This window comes from Orbicella faveolata, unplaced genomic scaffold, assembly GCF_042242905.1.
Source record: "Orbicella faveolata isolate gen_17 unplaced genomic scaffold, um_ofav_v1 contig_34, whole genome shotgun sequence".
Taxonomy (NCBI): Eukaryota; Metazoa; Cnidaria; class Anthozoa; order Scleractinia; family Merulinidae; genus Orbicella; species Orbicella faveolata.
In genome coordinates, this window is record NW_028301563.1 from 19,264,636 (window position 1) to 19,288,449 (window position 23,814).

At 40.2% G+C, this 23,814-nt stretch overlaps 1 long non-coding RNA gene across 1 annotated transcript in view; it reads left to right on the forward strand.

The window, feature by feature from the left end:
- The window catches only part of LOC149105157 (uncharacterized), a 254,926-nt gene that overhangs the window by 141,379 nt on the left and 89,733 nt on the right, over positions 1–23,814 (forward strand). The gene's annotated exons all lie outside the window — the stretch shown is intronic.

Consider the following 23,814-nt stretch of genomic DNA (forward strand, 5'->3'; position numbering starts at 1 on the left):
TGATCTGGTATCATAGTTATGTATTCTACTGGTTTTTAGAAATTGATTCACGAGGCTTATGGCTTAATGAATATGAATATAATACATCAAGAAGGACAAATGTTAGAAAGATAAGAGTCAGGCATTGAAAGGCAAATGCATTTAAGGGAATTGAATGTTTTCTTTTTTTGAAAGAGAATTAAGCCCAATGCACATTTTTGGAAGAATAGCAATCGTTTTAATTGTGTTTGTGAGCAGTAAACCCATGCACATAATACCATAGTGTAAATAGGGAGTTATTCAAGTAAGAGAAGACATGGGATATACATGTATACATGTATATATCAATTGTGGAGTTATTGTGAAAATTTTTGAATAAATTCAGCCATTTTTCTTCTTTTTTCCACAGTCACTGGAAGAAGGGAAGCTGGTGAGTTGCTAACAATATGATCAATGTAAATTACCTGTTGTCGTTTTACCTTTTCAGTATAGTCATTTTTTTTTTCTTGGTTCACATCATACAGCAACTCCTTACTAATCAGTTTTCATTATTTCTAACCTTTCAGCAGCCAATGGTGAAATATGAGATGGTGAGTTAAACATACATGTTACACTATCATAGGTGGGAAGTGGTTGGTGGTGAAAAGATAAATTTAGTCTAAAATTTGTCAAGCAAAACATTATACAGTTAACAATCAAATTTACTGTCACATGTGTCCAATCACAGAGCTGGGAGCAATATAGCCTGCAATGCTTAATTACCCTTCAGATCCCTGCCTGTCTTTCAAGGGCAAGCTAAGGAAGGCATATCATACATTTACTTACCATATTGCCTGTATTTTAAGGGGCTAGGTCACGCAATTTTAGAAAATTTCAGCAATTATCAAATGGCCATAGAATTAACTAAAATATCACAAAAACGGCTCAAAACTATAGAGGATTTCAGAAAAAACACAGGGAAGCCAAGAAGGCACATGGATGGACAAAACTGAAGAGGATTAAACTGGATTGCATTTGGGTAAATTTGAAAAACGTCTGCCCACCTTTTTTCAAATTTATATCAGTTTATCTCAAAATGTCATTTACAAAGCTGGAAAATCATTCTCAGTTGTTATGTGGTCATGATTTTGCAAATGAAAGACTCTTGTTCAACCAATTTGACGTTTAGAGCTCATAATTAACAAAATTAAACAAAATTACCTAAAATAGCATGACCTAGCTTAGGCCCCTTTAAGGGAGGATCGTACAGGGAAAGGGGGGGTCCTCAGGCACAGTTCACGAACAGAGAAAAAAATTGAGAATCATAGATATCAAAATTTCATTTCTCTGCAGATTATGTGCCTGTCATTCAGAGTGGAAATTCTTGCCAACTGTATATAGTATTTCAGCAATTACTTATAGTCTGTATAGCTTATTTTAATTACATGGCTGCATGCAGGCAACTGAGGTACGGTCAATGTACCAGGTATTGTTAAGTTTCCATCTTCCTTTCTAAAAAGAAACACACCTGCAAGGTACATTGATGTCGCAGTCTTCTTAAACTGTAATTATGATCCAGAATAGATAGTGGCATTAGTGGGAACTGCACGGTTGCCTTGAGTAATTTAGTTCTTGTACATATTGGAATATTAAGCTAAAATCTTTACAACTGAACATGGCAGCGTGATGCAAAAAGACTACTAAGAATTTTATTACTCTTTTTTTTTAGTAAGGAGTACAACTGAACATTTTGTTTAGCCTATGCAATTGTTTTGGTCTACATGATGAGCAGTTGTCATCAGTAAAACTCTTCCTTGCATGGAAGTGTTACAACTATACTGTGATAGGAATGTTAACCCAATTACAGTCAGCTTAATTTAATGGCCATTTGATAAATATTCTTGCTTGTTCTACCTACCAAGAGTTTTAAGTCAGCGTGTTTACCATATTTTTAAAATCATTTTGAAACAGGTGATGAAGAAATGCCCGTAACCCCAGCCGTGCCTTAGTCTGTAAAGGGCCCTTGTAGAGCCACCTGCAGGAGCCCCTCCAGTGGCACCCACTGTGCCACCTGCTGCCGTACCACTAGACCTGCTGCTGTGCTGCTAGACCTGCTGCTATGCTACCAGCTCTGCCACCTGCTGGTGCTTGTTCTACCTACCAGGTGTTATTATTTAGTGAATGAGATAACATTATTATTCAAATTATTTTGAAATAGGTGATGAAGAAATGATTCCAAGAAGAGAAGTAGGGGCCCCAGACGAACCCCCTGCAGGAGCCCCTGCAGGAGCCCCTGTAGGAGCCCCTGCAGGAGCCCCTGCAACAGCTGATCCAGAAGCAACAGCTGTGCCCCTTGCAAGAGCCCCTCCAGGGGCAGCAGCTGTACTGCCGAGGGAAGGAGCCCCACCAGGGGCACGTGTAGTGCCCGCTAGGCCTGTTGCTGCTGGATCTGAGCATGAGCGGCCAAGGATGAGACCACAAAGGAGTAAGTGATAACTGAAACAATAGTGTGTAAACTGTCATTCAATAACAAATGAAACAAAATCATACAGTAGATAAAGTGAAATTGTGATATTGTAGATGATAAATAGAAAAGACAGTTCTCCAAGTTTAAGGTGTGTGCATTGTCCCAAAGTTGAGATATTTGTCGAAATGTTCCACCCAAAATTATAGACCCTAATATGGAGCCACCATGTTGGAGGACCTCCCTAGTCCTCCGATATGGTTGCTGGAAAATAATGTAAACATCTGGAACTTACTTTGGCTATCTAGTCGACTGATTATCTGAACTGAACCAAAAACATTTACAAAAGCATTTTTCCTAATACTTAAACTCCTAAAATAGCTAAAATCACGAGATAAGTGTACATTTTTTGACAAACACGATCTCAGCTTTATGTGACGCACGGCCATAACTTTGAAATTCAAAATGTGCTGGTTTCCAAACGAAAGACGCTGCTGAGCTTGAAAGTTGTCAACAGATTCTAAATTTAGTACATCTTATGTCTGTAGAAGATAAAACCTTTAGTAGCTCTTTAGTTTTGGATTTGAGAGTTACACACTCAATTGACTATATCAATATTTGCAAATGGATGTACAAGGGTTTTTTAAATGGGAGTTACTATAGCCCAGTTTTGAAATTTAAGCAAAGCTAGACTATTTCTAGTATACTTTAGCTAAAAATATTGCTCTCGAAAAAGCTTTTTAGCAGTTAATGAAATTGCCTTGCAGATAGATATTTTATGCCATTCTGAGTCTAGGAAAAATCGTAAAAAATAATTGCCAATTGTTTTTTTCTCTTTAATAATTCACATAATTATGAGAACGATATGACTACATTAGCATTGAACTTTGTTTTGTTGAGACCACTTTTAAAATATTTTAAATGAAGTTTACCTTAATTTGTTTTCACAATAATATTATGATGGACCCTCAATGATAATAAACTGACAACAATAAATGCAGGTATTAAGATGATTTCTGCACAACATTCGAGCAATAATGGCAAAAATTAAGTTACCAAACAAAACCTCATGGCGAGGTAATATTTTGAATACAGTTAAGAAGAATTTATCGAGACTTAAGCTCCCAAGCCGACCCCGCGAGAGAAAATTGAACTTAACGTTATCCATATTTCAATAAAAACAGATGTTTCGCGTTAGTTAAAAACACAAAAACACATGCTTTAAGCATTCTTACGATGTTTGACACTAACTATCTCGAGAATGCTTGAGAATTTAATACTGGGGTCACTTGGAGAAATGAACTAAAGTGGGTTGTTTTAAATAGTATTCTCAAAGTTACCATGCTATGAGTAAAGTTTTAGTCGATAAGTTTTGCACTCATTGCTCGAAATTTGAGCAGAATCTGTCTTAAAACCTCTTAGCTTTAATTTGTCTTTGTCCTGCTGTCTTCATCGAATTTGTCAGAATTTGAAACAAAGGAAACATCAGCCCAACTGGTTTGACAAATTGAAACCAGTAGCACGTGCAACCTAGTTCCCAGGGTTTCTCATCTTACTGCCGCACTCTTTGCTCACTCCAGGGGGTGGTAAGATGAGAGACCCTGGGAATGAGCTTGTAGCATGTGCAGAAAATAATAAATTTTGCCTTAATAAATGTCATTTTCTTTTTTTCAGTAAAATGCTTTACATGCAGTGGATGGGGCACTCCTACAGGGAGTGCCCCTCAGAGATGGCCCATTTCTGGCGTGGTGGGCGTGGTGGTCGGGGTGGCCGCCACCGCCATCGTGGCCGTGGTGGGCACCGTGGTGGGCACCGTGGTGGGCACCGTGGTGGGCACCGTGGTGGGCACCGTGGTGGGCACCGTGGTGGGCACCGTGGTGGGTACCGTGGTGGGCACCGTGGTGGCACCGTGGTGAGCACCGTGGTGGGCACCGTGGTGGGCACCGTGGTGGGCACCGTGGTGGCCACGGTAAAACAACAAATGTTTCCCTAAAATTTTTTTAACGTTTAAGTTTTTTTCTTTGTTACGTGTACATTCATTTAGTTCATTTAGTTGATTAAAACCCTTTACTCCCTAAGATTGCCATTCGGCAGACAGCGTGATATATTGTGACCCCCTCCTATCTAAGGCATGGTTGACGACGCCCATAATATTCCAGTTTCTTTTTTGAGATGCACATGGAGTGCAAGACTTGTTTCACATCAAGCTATGTACTAAGATGTGCTAAATACGCTATAGTCCAGGCGCATACCTATGATATTTCAGACCTGATACATGTTGGAAGCTTTTCAGTTTTACATTTTAAAACAAATTCTCTCAAAATGACTACCTCTTTCATAACTGCTGATGTCAGTTCTTAAATACATTGTAAGCTGATCAGTGGCTTTCAAATGGTTTATTGTACACAGGCAGAGAGTCTTTATTTGCTGATTTAGGAAAAACTGCCATTCGCCTTAGGGGGTAAAGGGTTAAACCTCGTTTTAAATTCAACTCCTATGGCAAACGGGCCTTTCTCGTTCCTGTTGGTCTTTAACTATAAAGGATAATCAATTTTTCCAAGGTGTGTTCCTTTGGGGTGACCAGTATTAGGATCAGTGATCCAAGATCTGTCTGGATCATGGTGCATCAAAGGAATGGATGAATGCATGACCAGAGTGGATTCATTGGCTCCATTGATACACCATGATCGAGACAGATCTGGTATCACTGACCCTGATCATGATCCAAATCACACCAAAGGAACGCACCCTAAAATTATTTGGGGCGTATAAATGATGACTTGTGGATAAATGTCCTAGGTCAAGTTATGTGGTAACAGGGGGATGTAAATATAAACTACACATTGTCAGATGAACTGCTTGCAATAAATACCAGTTTTAACATTTTTGGTGGAAATGTCTGATAAAATTTATTCAGAAAACTGGTTAAGATCATTAGGGAAAAGTGTACATCTATTTACTGCTTTGTCCACTAATACTTTAAGTGTGTTGATGCATGATAGCAGTTACCATGATAGTAATGGCTCGACACCAACAAAAAACCACCAGAATCTCGAGCACTTTCAATAGGATTAAATGTGCTAGGAACAAAAAAAGTCCCAACAAAAAGTCACCCCCTAATTGATCATTTCATCCTTTTAGTTGACAATATGAGAAGAGAGTTTTCAAATTTTTGGACTGCAAAACTGAGATTGGCCAAATAGTAAGCCTGCAATGTCATCAGAGCCACCTCCGCAAAAAGAAAAAAATATATATATAACATTTTGCAATGCTATTTTTCAGAAAACAGTGATTATTGGAGAGGAGTGTGGGGGAAGGGAGAGGAGAAGGGTCTTTATCCTGATGTTTATCCTGACCTGACTTTCATTTTTACTTATTAATATTTTAATATTTACTTATTAACTTTTTTAATATATACTTATTTATTTTTTACATTCATAATTTCTTTTTTGTGTGTGTCCCCAATTAGCAGCAATGCTAAATACCCCAGACAGGTTAATAAAGGTTTTTGTTGTTTGTTGTTGTTGTTGTTTAGTTTTTAACTCTTGGTAAGGCGTGGGTAATTCAGTTTTCAGCTACCCATAGGGGGTGGGTCATCCTACAAGCATATTTTATAACAGGAATTGGCACACATTTCCAAAATAATTGACAGTGCGTGGAAACAGACCCCCAAGTGACATCAGATGGACTGCAAGATTCTACATGCAGATTCCATTTCGCTTCCTTCCATGAAAAAAGAAGAGTTCAATATGAGATCAAGAGTCACTCAGGGCTTTTTTTTGACGCGCAGCACTTCAATAGACTATTTTACAGTTCTCTGCCAGGTGACCTGGCATTTGAGTGGCAGCAAGGCTGGAGGTGAGCCTGCTTTGATACAGACCTGTCTGCTATTGTCACGTAAATGCACCTAGTTAGCATTAGAACAACTTGATTTACACAACAAGAGCAGTGAGGTCTATCAAAACAATGTCACTTCCAACCTCACCGTCATTCAAAGGCCAGATCACTCAGCAGACAACTGTAAACTGTAACTATTGTCAGTCTTACAATAACTGTCGAATTCCTCGCACGCTGATTGGGTCATTTTTACCATCAATCATCAGTTTTCAAGTTCAACTTGCAGCTGTCAAACTGTTATGTAGGCAATCAAAAAGCCAGAAAACCTATTGACAATGTTCAAGTCACTTTGACTAAAATTTACTTATCTTTGTTTATGGCAAGTTTACAGCGTCTTTTCCCCTCAGTTATTCCCGGCATTTAACCATTTTGGGGTCTTGTTATTGTAAAAAACAAATTGAAGTCAGTTTTTTATGCATCTGTCCTCTTATTGATGATAAATTTTGTCATAACATTGTCAAAGTTTACTGCGGAACCACTCACCTGCACCTCGTGGTTTCACATCCGCTTTGACAATGTTGTGACATAATTTATCATCAATAAGAGGACACAAATAAAAAAAAAAACTGATGTCAATTTGTTAAATGATGGATGCACACGGTAGGTTGCTAGGCACAAAAGAAACATAAAAGTCACACGAGGCGATAACCACATGCAGCTCCAGCTTCTCGAGTGCTTAGCAAGCTTCCAAAGTGCATCCATAACTCAATAGTGTACAGTTGTGGCATTTACCATTTGTTTTATAGAATAACACTGACAAACTGCAGCAAAGGGAGTGCCTTTACTGAGCTACATCACATCATCACACACGTCAGCAGCGTATACCCAAGGGCAAATAGTAGACAACAACTTAACCAATCAGAGCATGCGGTTTGCTTTAGTAATGTTAAACAAATAAATCTCAAGTCCTCTTTTCTGTCTTTGAATGGTTTCTAGGTGAAAATTTTTCAAGCCATGTGTAAGAAATTTTTGTGGCTGGGAAACAATAAAGATGGCAATTTGATGTACTGTAAAACCTGTACAAAAGCTAAGAAGTGTAACAACAAAATCAGCAAGTTGGAGTCCCAGTGCAAAACTTTTCAAAATACTATCACTGTTCTTTCGACTGGCGAGTCTCCAAGAACACCAAATGGTCAACTTGTGTATCTCTCCATGCTATCTGTCCACAAGGTAACAAGACTTGTGTTTATGGTTCTGGGAATCACACTCTTGTGTCTGGGCCTCCTACATATATATAGCTGCTGGCTGAGTGAGTCCCAGGACTCACTACAGCCTTTTTCTAGAGGGATCATGGTTCCACTTGAAACAAAGCCAGAGGTAGATTACATAAGTTTTTTTTGTAGAGTTTCTGTCTCTGATTGGTTTGTTGATTTTATAATATTAACTTCTTTTTGGATGGTTCAACAAATGTAACAAAAACCAACAACAGAAATGTTTACCTTTGAAAGTTTCCACAGTCCAATTAGTGGCCTTTTTCGTTCTTGCTAAATCCCTTTTAACTAAAATTTAATGTTCTCCAGCCCCTGTTCTAATAATTTTTGGAAAATGGCCTGTTGTGGTTCGTTTTTCTGTTGCTACTGCTGTCTTGCCTGCTTGCTGAAAGGTCACTGCCAGGAGAAAAATTAGCCTGGTCGTCCCTACTTTCTTCCATTTACTGCATTGACTGTGAAACTCACAGCTTTACTTGATGGAAATTTTTGCACCCAAAATTAAACTGCACATGCCAAGTTACTCACCGGTATGTATGTCCATGCATATAAACAGAGATTTATGACAAGATGGCTCAATAGGGTTAATCTACGACCAGCATGTACAATGGGAAGGATACAATGTCTGAGAAAATACATGTAACCATTACTGATCATGAACAGAAAAAAAATGTGGTTGCTACATGAAAACTAAATCAGACTTTTTGGCTGCCATGAAATGTTTCATGCAGTCGGACTGGAGACTGTACCGGTGGCAATTTCGAGCCCTGTGAAACTATCATATTTCAAAGTACATCAATGACGCCATGAAATATTCTTAAGAGTGCCTGCCTGTAAAAATCAGACAAATTCTTAATTTCGCGGCAAGGGTCGAAAATTCGATTTCGCTCATATTCTTATGGTAGATAGGCTAGGGCATGACAAAGACTACTGGATAGTTTTTTTGGCAAAATATCCTTTTATTGCAAAGAAATATGCAAATTACCAAACTCTGCTAAAATCGTCATTTGACGCACCATTTTATTACACAAGTTTGAGAGCCTCGCATGCAAAACCACATCATTCTTCCGTCTTTAAAACACTCAAATATTTTTGTGCAATGTTTAAATGCGTACTGGGTTGATTTTAGGGAATGTTGCGTTGTCTTTTTGGGTGCAAAATAATGAAATTTCGAAGACATGTTTTTAATTCACTTAAAAGTACTTCGTGAATATAATTAATTTTCACCATGTGCGAAACCTTCAAATGGATCAAGCTTCTGGTGGTTGAATCGCAGAAGGATGGTCTACAGATTCCTGTAAAAATTTCTTTGGGCAAATGATTGTGAGCGACGCGAGAGCTTTTCAAAGTACGTCAAAAATGCAAATATTTGACCATCCGTCGTCAAATTTCAATTTAGGGAGTAGACGTATATTTTAGCATGCGCCACATGACTTGACCTATGTTAAGTTGAAATAGACACAGAGCTGATAATTTCGAAATGTTCTAACCTTATTTGTTGTACAAGGCAGGTCCAAAGCCGATTTGACGTGTTTCTAGTCGATCTCTCACCATTCGTCGCACATAAAGCTGAAGTTTGCTTTTGTTTACACAAGGTTAACGTTCGATGTACATCGCCTACTGTCAACCTATTATTGGTCGAATACTATGAATCTGTGACCATCTTTCTGCGCTTATGAACATCACTGCATCTAAGTCTAAAATGACTGAGTCATTTGTAGATAGTTGCTTGCTTTACGCCTCGCCAAAATATTGCGTTTGATCGATTGCTGACCATTGCTGATAAGCGTGTCGGCGCAGCACAATCTTACAGCCGTTATTTGTGCGTCACGCAATGCTGTCACGACATATGCTGCACATTTTGATCTATTTTGTATAGAGTACTCTCAGGATAAGTGAAACAATTTAATCATTGTTCATCTGTTTGTTCATATATATAATAATATGTGTTTATTTATATAATCGTGTTCTATAGTGTACGTGGCATCGGTCCAAATCACGTTTGTTGTACGTTCTGACGTTTCAGACAACAGCTGATAAAGCTATTGCCTGTACTCACTAGAATTTTAAGAAAATCGCCATAAACAAATTATAGATCAATGAAGCAAGAACTACCTGAAATAAAAATAGGAAATCACAACGTGTCTAATTCGTGAGAAAAACAGGCTAAATTTAATTAGTAATTACATGAGTAAATAGCCCTGGCTATCCCATTTTATTTGGCGTATTTTGTTTGCTTAGTGGCGAGGCATTGGTATACAACAGAAAATAGTGGACTGTTGTCAATACAGTCCAAAATTATCGTTAGTAAAATATTGTAAATAAAACACCTATTGGCCGGTTACCTCCACGGCCACCATTTGGTCATTCCGAAAAGGGTTTCATTATTGTCTTTACCCCTGTTAAGCGGCCACCCAAAATTTAAGAACTTTGTTTTGGAAAGGGCGATGGCAGATAAGAGTCTGAAACTGAAGGTGCATGACGAGTGATAATTCAAACACACGTCTATCATGATTGTCTTGAATTGACTCCATGTTCACCAAGAAATTTATAGCCCGACAGTGAAAAAGTAAATATTCAAGGTACGCCAACCTCTATTTAAGTGGCTAGCTCCATTAAGCGGTCACCATCCATTTCCCCGAGGGTAGCCCATTGTATTACATGTAAACCAAAAATAATTGCATAGCGCGAAAAGGCCTAGGTATAAGTTTAGCGTTACAGTATTACGCAGGGCATGTAGGTAGCGGTGGTCCAGTAAAAGATAACAACAGGGGCAATGGTAAACTATTCATTCTTTTCATTTCTTAATTCAATCTCTTCCTAGTCAACACGATTGTGTGCTCTCAGTGATTCTAAGCCTTACGGAGCCTTACGTATTAGGATAGAAATTGTCCTACCCCTACCCCCTAAAATGCGATGACAGCATTGCGTGACGAACAAGGAACCGCTGCAGGGAAGGATTCAAGCCATCAAACCATGATGTTCAAACGTAATATTTTGGTGTAGTGCAAAGCAAGCAACTATCTACAAATGACTTAGCCGTTTTTGACTTAGATGCAGTGGTGATCATATGTGTCGAAAGAGGGTCACAGATTCATGGTATTCGACCGTTAAATAAGTTGACAGTTGGCGATGTATATCGGACGTTATGTAAACAAAAGCAAACTTCTGCTTTATGTGCGACGAATGGTGAGAGAAACACGTCAAATCGGCCTTGGACCTGCCTTTTACATCAAATGAGGTTAGAATATTTCGAAATTATCAGCTCTGTGTCTATTTCAACTTAACATAGGTCAAGTCATGTGGCGCATGCTAAAATATACGTCTAACCTGTAAATTGAAATTTGACGACGGATGGTCAAATGTTTGCATTTTTGACGTACTTTGAAAAGCTCTCGCGTCGCTCACAATCATTTGCCCAAAGAAATTTTTACAGGAATCTGTAGACCATCCTTCTGCGATTCAACCACCAGAAGCTTGATCCATTTGAAGGTTTCGCACATGGTGAAAATTAATTATATTCACGAAGTACTTTTAAGTGAATGAAATACATGTCTTCGAAATTTCATTATTTTGCACCCAAAAAGACAATGCAACATTCCCTAAAATCAACCCAGTACGCATTTAAACATTGCACAAAAATATTTGAGTGTTTTAAAGACGGAAGAATGATGTGGTTTTGCATGCGAGGCTCTCAAACTTGTGTAATAAAATGGTGCGTCAAATGACGATTTTAACGGAGTTTGGTAATTTGCATATTTCTTTGAAATAAAAGGATATTTTGCCAAAAAAACTACCCAGTAGTTTTTGTCATGCCTTAGCCTATCTACCATGAAAATATGAGCGAAATCGAATTTTCGACCCTTGCTGATTTATTTTCCATTTTTATGGACAGGGACTCTTAATGCTCCAATGCATTATCCATGAATCGAGAGTCATGAAAATCAAGGTAAAACAATAATTAACTACATAGTATATTCAACGAATTACAGTAGTGGTTTTGTGTAACCTGTGAATATATGGTTAAAATGTAAAACTCGCAAAAAACAATAACAAGTAAAATAAAATTGTCACGAATGAAAAGGACGCTGTTTTTTAATTTTGAAATAAGGGTCACACCAAAGGAAAAAAAAAAAGCAGTTTAATTTAAGTGGCAGGAAATTATTAGTAATTAGGAAAACAAAAGGAAGCTTGCAGAGTTTTTGAGTGGATAAAATAATTGTATCAAGTTGATGTGCTTTTAATCAAAGTTCAAATGAAGAGTATTTATTTTATTCTGACTTGTAAGTTTGATTTTGTAAGGATTGCCTTAATGTGCCTTAATAAAATTAATGTGTTTTCTCTTTTAAATAAAACTGAGGGTTCCCGGTCCCCCACAGCATTTTTTAAGGTCTTATCCTAGACCTCGCTGTGTATTAGCCGCTCTAACAGGCGGGGGTTTCATGAAGGCACCACCATCACTCATTGTTGCCGGGCATTTACTAACACTCCCCGAAGAGGTTTTTCAGTGTTAATCCCTAAATTGAAACAAGCTTCACTTGAATTCTGAGGCAAATGTTTATTTTAAGAACATCAAATTTTAGTGGGGCAACTATCACCTGATAGTTTCTCGACAGAAACTCTCTATTGTTTAAATAATCTATTATCTTAACTGCAGTATCCAATACAGTACATGTATATCTAAAATATACAATAACCATATCCAGTTAACTGTTAATCAAACCTATCAAAAGTGAAATTATTTTGATTTTTTATTTAAATTTGAAGCTGCTGGATGCTTTTTGTGTTTACAAAAATTATTTCTGGCATTCCATTTATAAAGCTTGTAAACATTCTAAACAAATATAATGAAACCTACATTACGATAAACTCTAGGGGCTTCTGATAAAAAAAAAATGTTGTAACTACTGTTTTTTTCTTACTCAGCTAGTTTACTTGCACATCACTTTTTTAAAATGTTTATAAAGAGTGGCTTCCAGGCTCCACTTAGTGAGAAGAGTTGCATTTTAGAATTTAAGTAAAATATGATTTACATTTTAGTATGTATATAAATTAAAGCTGTATATACTCTTTAGAAATCGATATATTGTTCTTAGGAGTTTTTCTTGCTTTCCATCTATTACTTATATGTTGCCATTCAATAAAATTCAGCAATTATTACATGTATGTTCTGTCACCATCAAACATTCAAGTGGACCATATAATGTACTATTGACACAATGTAAATGATTTGTACATTAAAGATCTGAGCAATGTTCCAATGTATTATGAAGCTGACATTTTGCAAAAGAAAATATTATTGAAAAACTACCTTCTCTTTTTCTGAATGTTAAGGATCTCCAGCATTTTCAAAGATATTATAATTTTTAGCTCACACTTGCTCAGAACTCAGAGCTGGCATCTGCATAGCAACGTATTGGACGCTGCCATCTGCTCTAATAGGGTGTAAATGGAGTAGTTGTTCAGCTCTAGCCATTAACTAGCTGATGCTAAAAAGTAGACATGATTGCTATATATTTTAGTCAATGACTTCATTTTGTACGTGTATGAATTAGTCTGTTCATATTTTGCCAATTATATGTATAAAGCAATTAGGATAATGAAAATCATTTATTTACTGTAAACAATAGAACCCCATTTACACCACAGGACAACCTTACACAAGGGAGCTGGCATCTGCCTCAGGTTTAGCCATCTGCTCAGTATAACACAGAGCTGGCATCAATCGCAAGTGTATGACCATCTGCTCAATACATGTCAAAAGGACAGCTGAGCTGGTAAAACAGTACCAGTGGCTCATGCTGTCTGGTAAATTCTCTCAACATCATTCCATAAGAATTCACAAAATACACACTTATCATTCAGCCTTAAGGTAAATATATACTTTACTAAATTAAAAAGCTATATTGCTTAATGAGGATGACCAATTTATGTAATGAATTTTCTCGTTTCGATTAAAATTATGACAATGATAGAAATGTGTTTTAATTACTTTCCTTTTTGTACATAAGTAATAACCACGTGATTAGAAACTTAATTCAAAAATAACTGATATCATTACATGTATGTATTTTGTGAATTTTATGGTGCTGGTTTACCCAGCATCCAGGGCCACCTCTTTGCTAGCTGCAATCTGCTCAGTCTCAGTCACCAGAGTGCATGAATGTTGAAGCACATAATAATATTATGCCTACAGTTGACTGCAGTGGCTTTCATAATTCTGCTGCAGAATATCAAAGGGAGCTGGCTGGCATCTGCCAAAACTCTAGGCCTGAATATACCCTTTCTTATTTTCTTAATACTGTAGCTGTGAAATATAAAACATGGGCATGTTCATTACACAGCCTACCTGCTCAGTGCTACTCACAGCCATTAATTTTTATTTCAAACAACGTAATTTGCAGTGACAAACCTCAAAATCAAGGTTTTTAACTCTACCGTCAAAAGGCACATTATGTTTATGGGCATCTCTATAGCACAAACTAAAGACAGAGCTTCCCACTCAGCATGTCTAAGTTGAAAAATGATAAATGATTTTTATGCACAACTACAACAAAGAATAAACCTGTTGCAAAGAAAACGATGAAGTTTACAGCTATGAATTAGGTCTAGCGACAGAATGTTTGCCAGATCATCATCTTAGCAGTTGTTTTCAGTTCCTTTTACAAATGTTGCAAAGAAACCCATTTTCCCAATTTTGCTTTTGGTATTTATATCCAAATATTTAAACTTTTTTTTTTTTTTTTTTTTATCCTTTGACTCTATCATAGGCAACGTTCTACCATTAAATATGAACTGGTTCGGAAAACAAATCAATCAAATCAAACATTAAAAAAGTTGCTTAAAGTAGCAACAAAGCGTAGCTCTTTTCTGGCTAAAGTATGGTGGGTTAAAAAACAAAACAAATGACTCCTACTGTATGCAGTGACTGAAGGAGATTTTATCATTTTTAATTGACATGGATGGTCACATAGACCCATCTTAATTGCGTGTAGACATGTTGAATGGCAGTACAATTCCTTCTTAATAATTATTTTATGTGGCCATTCACAGACCCACAGCTACACAAACTGTTTGTAAGATAGTTAAGACACTGAAGCAGTGATGTGCTCAAACATAATAACAACACTTTTGCATAGCATTGTACCATCATACCTCTGTGAATTTTGCTCAAAATGCAGTGGACTAGTTGAGAAATACCTCAATGGCTTTGAGACTGTGCCCACTCCACCAGTCTGAGATAGATTCCATCTCGATATGCTGGTGTTGACATCTCTCTTTCCTGACACTGAGTGGCTAAGACATGCAGCCTTTCCATTTCCACAGCTCTAGCTCGAGTAGTGGGAGTGTTCACAGGCCTCAATCTGTCAACATTGAGTAGGACATCTTCATGAAAGGCAAAGTCAGGATCCATGCCTTCTCCACCTGCTGATTTTGCTCTTGACAGTGCTACGAACAGGGCTCCTGGATTCTTTGCTTCAAAGTCGTGTTTTACAGGGTGAATGACAATATACCTGAATGCCTCTCCTGTGCCTACAGTACCGGACAGAAGTAACAGGGAACGCGTTATTGGAACGCAAATGGAACAAAGGAACGCCAAAGGAACGCCAAAATTTCTCGCGAGCTGGAGCGCGTTCTGAACAAGAACGCGTTCTGAACAAGAACGCGTTCTAATGAGAACGCGTTCTCGCGTTCCATTGAGAACGCGTTCTCGCAACCAGTAGATGGAACGCGTTCCGGTCATCAATACATGTACATATATAACAGCAAGCTCAATTAGTAATTGCCTTTTTGCAGTAGTATCGTCTCCGTTCAGCCGTTTTTAAACGACGAAATCTCGAATTCGGACATGACGGAAAGAACTGTTGCACTGGGTAAGTAAGACTTATTATTGTTTTGTTTTATTTACTGTTTGTACTTTTTCGTTTACTGGTGTTTAATTCGAGTCTAGTTTAAGTTCATTGTGCCAAAGAATTGTAAGCGTAAGACTTGGGAACATACATAGAGACGTTCGTGCATCAATGTTTGTTTAACGAATCTTATCTCGTGATGTTAATAGCTCAGAAACTTCCTGTATTTGTGGGGGTGAAGTTTGTCAACGAAAAAAAGACAGCCCTCGTCCAGAATAAACACATCAAAAGTGGACCCCTCCAAGAAGGAGCGGAAGTTGTCGTTAATTTTAATGGCAAACACGAAAATGCAAGAATTGCCGTTTTAAGTGGTGAGTGTATTAACTTTACCTTCAGATAATTTATTTTACCTATCAATAAGATTTAGACAGTGTATAAACAAAAGGGTTTTAAATGGCTTTTAAGTCGAATTTTGGCTATGAAAATTTTAGACAAATATTCACAAAAATGTTTTTAACGTCATGATAACGGCCAGGTTTAACGCAACCATTTTTGAAAATATTTGATTGAAACACACCTTGATATTCCTACTGTTACCTTACTTACTGCATTTCCGGTGTCCTCGACTAGAAATCACAAGTTGACACTTGCAATTCAAGGGCATCTCCCCAGCTAATGTCGCTAAATTGCCGCGATCTAAGATTTACGCTGTCTGAACAAGAGCGTACACAACTACGTGGAATTGGAGCTTCCTGCGGTGTATTTCATGGTTGCAATTCCAAGCAATCCCGTGTTTCAGGACGTAATTACGAGTGACAACGTCTAATTGAAGAATTTTCTTCAAGTGTACGAAAAAAACAAATTTTTCTGTCATTGAAATGACAACATAAACAGAATGAATGAAAATGAATGAGCATTTACCGCCGGCGCCAGAGAGACTCCCGCTCATCTGTCAAGTCGAACCAATCAGCGACGTTTATTTTGGCGCGCTTCCTTCGTCACGCTCTCCGGCTACCGTCAAGTTGCACTCGCTTTGTCCCGCGTTCGCGAAAAGTGATTTTAACCACTTTTTTTATTCGACGAACGAGTTTAAAATTTATAATCTTTCGCTCTCTTGCATCAAAGAAATTAATATTCAATGCAATTAAAATTGCCTTACCGTGATCCGACTCTGTAATGTTATCCGGCGGCGCTTTTTGTGTCGTTTCTATCGCTAGCAAAGGGTGACCGTAATCCCGTTTCACTCTCCAATTCTGACAAAATACACGTGTCTTGTTTTCTTTAAACGGAAATTTAGTCGTTTCAATTTTCAGGTGTCACGTTCTGAATTTTGCTCTCATCACGTGTCACGACTATAACTCTTGGTGGTAAATGTTCTTCTGGATATGTATTTCTTATAGGAGTGCGACTGTACGATTTACCTGAGGAGGTATTATTAAAGATCTGTGGATATATCCAGTTGCCTGATCTCTTAAGGACTGTCTCACCGGTATGCCGAAGGTTTAGAAACATTTGCCACTGCCCTGCTCTTTGAAGACACTTTCGTTTTGATGTTTTCTACAACAAGTCACACTTTGACGACACTTTTCTTCACGCGCATGATTTTCGAAGCTTATCATTTGTCAGCTACGTCGGGCAACTGAAAATGGAAGTTCCAGAGCAATACATCGAAGATGGTTTATGCTGCTGCACTCAATTGAGGGAGCTGGATATTAGTTACAATCGCTCAATCATGAATTTAACGTTTTTATTTAAGATGCCCAATTTAGAAATTCTTAACATCGAGTATTGCTGCAATGTCGATGCTGAAACAGCGGTGCAGGCACTTAAGAGCTTGCAACGTCCAAAGAAAGTAGTTATGGCATTGTGTAAGCAGTTTACCATGGAACAGATCTGTGAAATATTTTGCAGTAACAACTCATATGTGCACATTGATGTTGAGAACTGCTCCCATCTTTCTGTTAAGTGTTCAAAGGCCATTTTACAGGCTAATCTGAGCTACGGTGTTTTATGTTTACTCCCATTTGGGGTCCTCCTCCTAAGTGGGTGGAGTTGATGGCTAAGAATAGCCAGGTCACATTCTCCGCTGACCTAGACCGAATGTTTGAGAGGTGCATTTATCCTGATTGGCTGCTTCCTGGAGAGCTGGATGAACTTTAAAGTGGCTTTCAAAAGTTTACAGCACTTTTGCTTTAATGAATCATTACTGCAACTCAGTTGGTGGCAATATTGGTATCAAAGAACAGTTTAATCACTGGTGAACAAATTTTAATCTTTCTCGGCGTAACAAGTTACCATAGCAATGGTAATTAACCTGTCAAAAACACCTGAAATTTTGGGTATACATGCCAATTTTACTTCAACAATGAGTTAGGTAGCCTCTATTTCTTATTATCCAGTAATGATCAGCCTATCAAAATACAACTTCCTACCAAGTGTGGAGGGAGTTCAGGGCCACCATAAATTTGAAGAAAGTTAAGGTGGGTCCAAAGTGTCTTGTCCTTTCACAGATTTTATTTAACTTTGCAGGAAGTTGTCTTGTGATAGGCTGACCACTATTGGATAACTAAAACAACTGGGGTTACCAAGGTCATTATTGAGCTAAAATTGGTATTTCAACCAAAAGTTTTGACAGGTTATACTGTTGCCTTGGTAGTGTAAGTGCTGATCCATCAAAGTTAGAGGACTGTTAACTGTTAGAAGCCACTTTTTTGTCTGCCATTGTAAAGTGAATAAAACAGTTTCTTTTTCCTATTCTGTTTAGTCATTTAACAATTCATCAATGAAATGTTCTGCCCTGATCTCAACTGCATACCTTATTTGGGGAGGAAGGGGAAGGAGGACCCTTGGAGATGACACTCTTTTAAACTACAGTTGAACACATTCATACTGTATGACCAGCAACACTGGGTCATTGAATTTTTTTAAGTTGTAGTAATTGGGGGATGAGATTAATAAGCACAATGAGGAAATATCTGGACTTTCAATTCATTGGGGGTGCCAAACTGTGGTCATAATAATGAGGTAGTCATTAATGGGGTGTTTTCCATTGTATCATAATACATTCTGCTGAACAAACAAGACAAATTGACATCCCGTAATCAGTCCAACAGCAATTGACCTAGAAAAGGACCATCAAATGCTTTAATAGATGGACTAAATTTGATTAGTACAATATCTTTTCAATTTGAAAAATACTGTTCTTGACACAAGAGATCGGTCAAAAGCCCTAAAATCCCTGGGTGAATGGGAAAAAGAAAATCTTGAAGATGCCTCGAGAAAAAAAGAAGAAAAGAAGAAAAAAAGGAAGCAAGACAAAACTTCACCACAAGTAGCTGACAAGGTACAAGTATGCATAACTAACAACAACAACAACACAACTGTGCTGTTGGCCTGTCACTTGTACCTAGGCCCTCCCTGAGGGAAACTACATCCGGGTTCCCCAGATCATGTTGTTGTTGTAACACGAAGCCCTCGTGATCAAGCTCAGGAATAAAGACTGTGTTCATTGAGCTCTCGATATTGTTTGAGTCGTCTGTACCGCCCGACATGGTGTCAGAAGTGGGATCGATCCGATAAACCGACAAGAGAAGCATTCACGGAGAGTAAACGTACATTTAGCGAATTTAACGACCACAGCCGACTCGCCAAACAGCGATGGCGAACCTCAAGCGACCCGAATTGAAACTCGGGGGGAATATGTCAGAAAATTTCAAGAACTTCGAACTCAGATTCCACGACTACTGTATCCAAGCCGACTACAGAAACTTGGCGAAAAATCCCGAGACAGAGAGAGCAGATTACTACAAGAAACCGTTACTGGAAATATCAGCGCTACGATCGTCAATGCCGGACGAAGCTTTGCAGGTGATCCGTTACACAATCGAACCCCAGATAACAGCTGATGATCAGAAAAAACCATGGATCTGGATGGACAAATTACGACTTCATTACACTGGATCTATCGGAAGCTCCCTACTGGCAGACAGATTTAAATTCTGGAACACTCAACAAAGCCCACACGAATCTGTTCAAGAATGGGAAGTTAAGGTCAGACAGGCGGGCAGCCTGTGCTCGTACAATACACTGACAGACGAAATGTGCCGCGACAAATTCGTTTTTGGCTTGCACGATGGCACAATGAGAGCTGAGCTACTAAAAACGCACTTAAAGTCGGATGGAATGCCTAAGAACATGCAAGACGTCGTCGCCGAAGCCAAGGCCCTCGAGTCAGCCCAAAAAGCCAACAAACTCATTACAGACGCCACAAAAGGAATTGAGGAACAAGTAAATTGGATAAGCCACAAACAAATGAAACTAAAGCGGGAGCCTGGAACCTGCTTTTGGTGCGGAGACCGACGTGGACCCCACCCTTGGAAAACATGCCCTGCAAATGGTAAAACCTGCACTAAGCGTGGAATTAACGACCACTTCTCCAGAGTCTGTCTCGAGACAGGTCCCCCTCAACAAGAACAACCACGGAGAACTACCCAATGGCAAGCTCAGGGCAGGGGTCGAGGCCACAGAGCACCTCGCGGCCGGTCCCAACCAAAACCCCCTCGTGAACAAAACCTACATCTGCTGCAGACGGCAAATGATCACCACCCTGTGGAATACTACACTGATGACTACGAAGAACAGTGCTACTCCCTGGAAACACGGCAAATACACAGCATCCACACAAACCATGCAAAGAAAAAGTACTTTGTTACACTGCCCATGTCTGCAACTGGGAACAAATTCACCCCGGTGACATTCCAGATAGACACCGCCGCCACCTGCAATACCTTGTCTGAAGATACTCTTCTCAGGCTCACGCCAAACATGAAGCTTAGAAAGTCACCCTACCTACTACACCCCTATGGCGACTCCCAGCCGCTGAAACCACTTGGGCAGATTGACCTTCTGTGCGAAAGAAACAAAAGATACGAATCGCTTACATTCCAGATACTTCCTCGAGATGTCATGATGAACAAACCAGCCCTTCTCTCTGGCTCCGACTGCGAGGCACTGGGGCTCATCACCATCAGGGCGCACGAAATATTTTCACTCACATCAGCAGTAAAAGACTCGTCAGGCAAGAGAGCCCCTGCCTACCCAGCCAGCTCATCACAAACCAATCCAGACCCAGGCATCCCAACAGCCCAAACCAACAGTGCACTCAATGGAGTAAAAGGCCGCCACCCTGACCAACCCAACAGTGCCAGCCCATACGGTGACCCAGCAACGCCCTCACCTTCTAAACCTGTAATGATCCCTTCCAAAAGACGCCTGGCCCCACCCGGGAAACTCACAAAGGAAGACATACTCAAACAGTATCCTGAAAACTTCGAAGGCCTTGGCTGCCTGGGACCCCCAGTTCATTTCGAAGTAAAAGCTGACGTGTCACCAGTACAAATGCCAATACATCGAATCCCTGTGGCGAAACGCATCAAAGAAAAGGAAGCCCTTGACAGATACGCTGCAGCTGGTATCATAAAGAAAGTAGAGGAACCCACCTCGTGGTGCTCCAATGAAGTCATTAAAGAGACACCAAAGAAGACAAGAATCTGCATTGACCCCAGTCAAACAGTCAATAAAGGTATTCTCAGACCAGTGTATCAAATGCCAACACTGTCCGAACAACTCCATAAACTCTGCCATGCCAAATGTTTCTCACTAGTTGATGTCAGAGAAGGTTTTCTACACGTACCCCTTGATGAAGAATCGTCACTGATGACGACAATGCACACGTCCTATGGGAGATACCGATGGCTCCGCCTCCCATTTGGCATATCAAGCGCCCCCGAGGAATTCCAAAAGCGCCTCATGTCAGCTCTAGAGGGCCTTGATGGAGTATTATGCATCGCAGACGATATACTTGTCTTTGGAGACGGAACAACCTACCAAGAAGCTGAGAAAGATCATGACCGCCGTCTTGTCGCGCTTATGGAGCGCTGCTCAAAAAAGAACATAAAACTAAACCAGAGCAAACTGCAGTTCAAACTAAAACAAGTCGAATTCATGGGCAATGTCATAACTGATCGAGGAATGCAAGCAGACCCAGACAACATAGCAGCAATCTCAGCAATGGCCCCACCCCGAAACAAAGCAGGTGTTCAGCGATTCGTAGGAATGGCCAACTATCTCTCACCCTATTGTCCGAACCTCAGCACCATTATCCGACCTCTCACCCAACTCACCAAGTCAGATACCCCCTTTATGTGGGCACAAGCACAAGATGACGCATTTAGCAAAGCCAAACACCTCATTTCCACTGCACCAGTGCTCCAATACTATGACCTCAGTAAACCGGTTACACTTCAAGTCGATGCAAGTGAAGAAGGCCTGGGCGGTGCTCTTCTTCAGCCCAATAGTGAAGGACGCCTCCAACCTGTAGCATACACATCAAACAGCCTCAACGCAACAGAGCAACGATACTCCCAAATCGAAAAAGAGTGCCTGGCCATTTGTAACGCATTTGGAAAATTCGACCACTGGCTCTATGGCAAATCTGACATAGAAGTTCACACCGACCACCAGCCACTTGAGACCATCTGCAAAAAGCCTCTCCATAAAGCCCCAGCACGGCTACAGAAAATGCTAATGAGACTGCAGAGATACCGCTTCACCATCAAATACAAGAAAGGAACCTCGCTCTACCTGGCAGACACTCTTTCAAGAGCAGCACTGCCTACCCCAGTACATGCCAGGGTCACAGACTTTGAAGTATTCAGGACCGAACTCACAGAGGAATCCGATACCCGCAACCCTCGCCTCACAGAAACCACCGAATCTCGCCTACGCGACGAGACCAAAAAGGATGAACACCTCTCCAAGTTATTGGCCACAATCGCCCAAGGCTGGCCAGATGACAGAAAGCAGCTACCACAACCACTACGAGCATACTGGACCTACAGAGACGAGCTAACCACTGACAATGGCCTCATCTACAAAGGCGCACAAGTTATGATACCGCAGTCCATGCAAGCTGAAATGCTGCTGAAAATCCATGCAAACCACTTTGGTCCTGAGTCAAATGTACGCATGGCACGAGAAGTACTATTCTGGCCCGGGATGAGACAAGCAGTTTTTGATATGTGCAACAACTGCAGTACCTGCGCACAGTATGGATCAAAGTCAACAAAAGAACCCATGAGATCACTCCCGATTCCAACACTACCATGGCAGATCATCAGCCAAGACATCTTCATGCACAGACAGAAAGCCTACCTTGTAACAGTGTGCCATTTTTCTGATTGGATCGAAGTGGATGAACTTGACGACACTTTGGCAACATCAGTCATCAACAAAACCAAAGCTCATTTTGCCAGGTTTGGCGTTCCACGTATCTGCCACACAGACAACGGACCACAATTCACCAGTAAGGATTACATGGACTTTGCCTCTCTATACGGGTTCAAACATACCACCTCAAGTCCCTACCACTCCCAAGGCAACGGTCGAGCAGAGGCAGCAGTGAAAGTATCGGAGTCAATGCTAAAGATATCAGGTGACTTCCAAATCGCCTTGCTCAACTACAGAAACACACCACCAAAGGGCCACACCTACTCTCCGGCCCAACGCATGGTGAGCCGCCGGACACGCACAATGCTCCCAACACCTGACCACCTTCTCGAGCCCATGTTAATCAACCGTGACACTGTTTCAGCAGAAATCAAAGCCAAACGCAACGCCAGTAAAGCTCACTATGACAAGACCGCGGGTCCAGAGCACAATATAATCAACATTGGTGAATTTGTGTATGCACGACCACCGACAAGCAAACCAGGCAACCCATGGGCGTATGGCCGTGTCGCTGAAAAACGCCACTCAAGATCTTACACCATACAAACGCCCCACAGTACCATTCGACGAAATCGGATACACATCAGGCGTGCAGCACCTCCTCCTCCCCCAACACCACCCTCCACTCCACCTACACTCCTGCCTCGACCAGGACACAGTCTTGCACATCACTACAATCCTCTAGGATCAGAGCTGAACATGCCCACTAATCAGCCTAAACAGCAACCACCTCCCTCGTCGGACACAAGTAACAGCGGCCCTGATCTCGACACCTCTTCCCCGCCACAAACACAAGAACCCAGTACCCCAGACACGGACCAAAGTGCGCCGTCTACCGACACACCTCCTGCTACAACCCAAGAACCGCCAATGGATCACCAACCCGAAGTGAGAACCCGCACAAGACTCATCAAACCACCAACTAGGTTCGAAGACTTTGAACTCAAGTAATGCCGACCATTAACGTTTGCACTGCATAACAACACGGTTGTAGAACCTTTCATGATAACAGTCAGAACAGAATCTTATATAAGGCTGATATTGCCTACTTTACTCTGTTTTTATTTATTATTACTATTTTTTTTCAAAGAAGGGGGGATGTTGGCCTGTCACTTGTACCTAGGCCCTCCCTGAGGGAAACTACATCCGG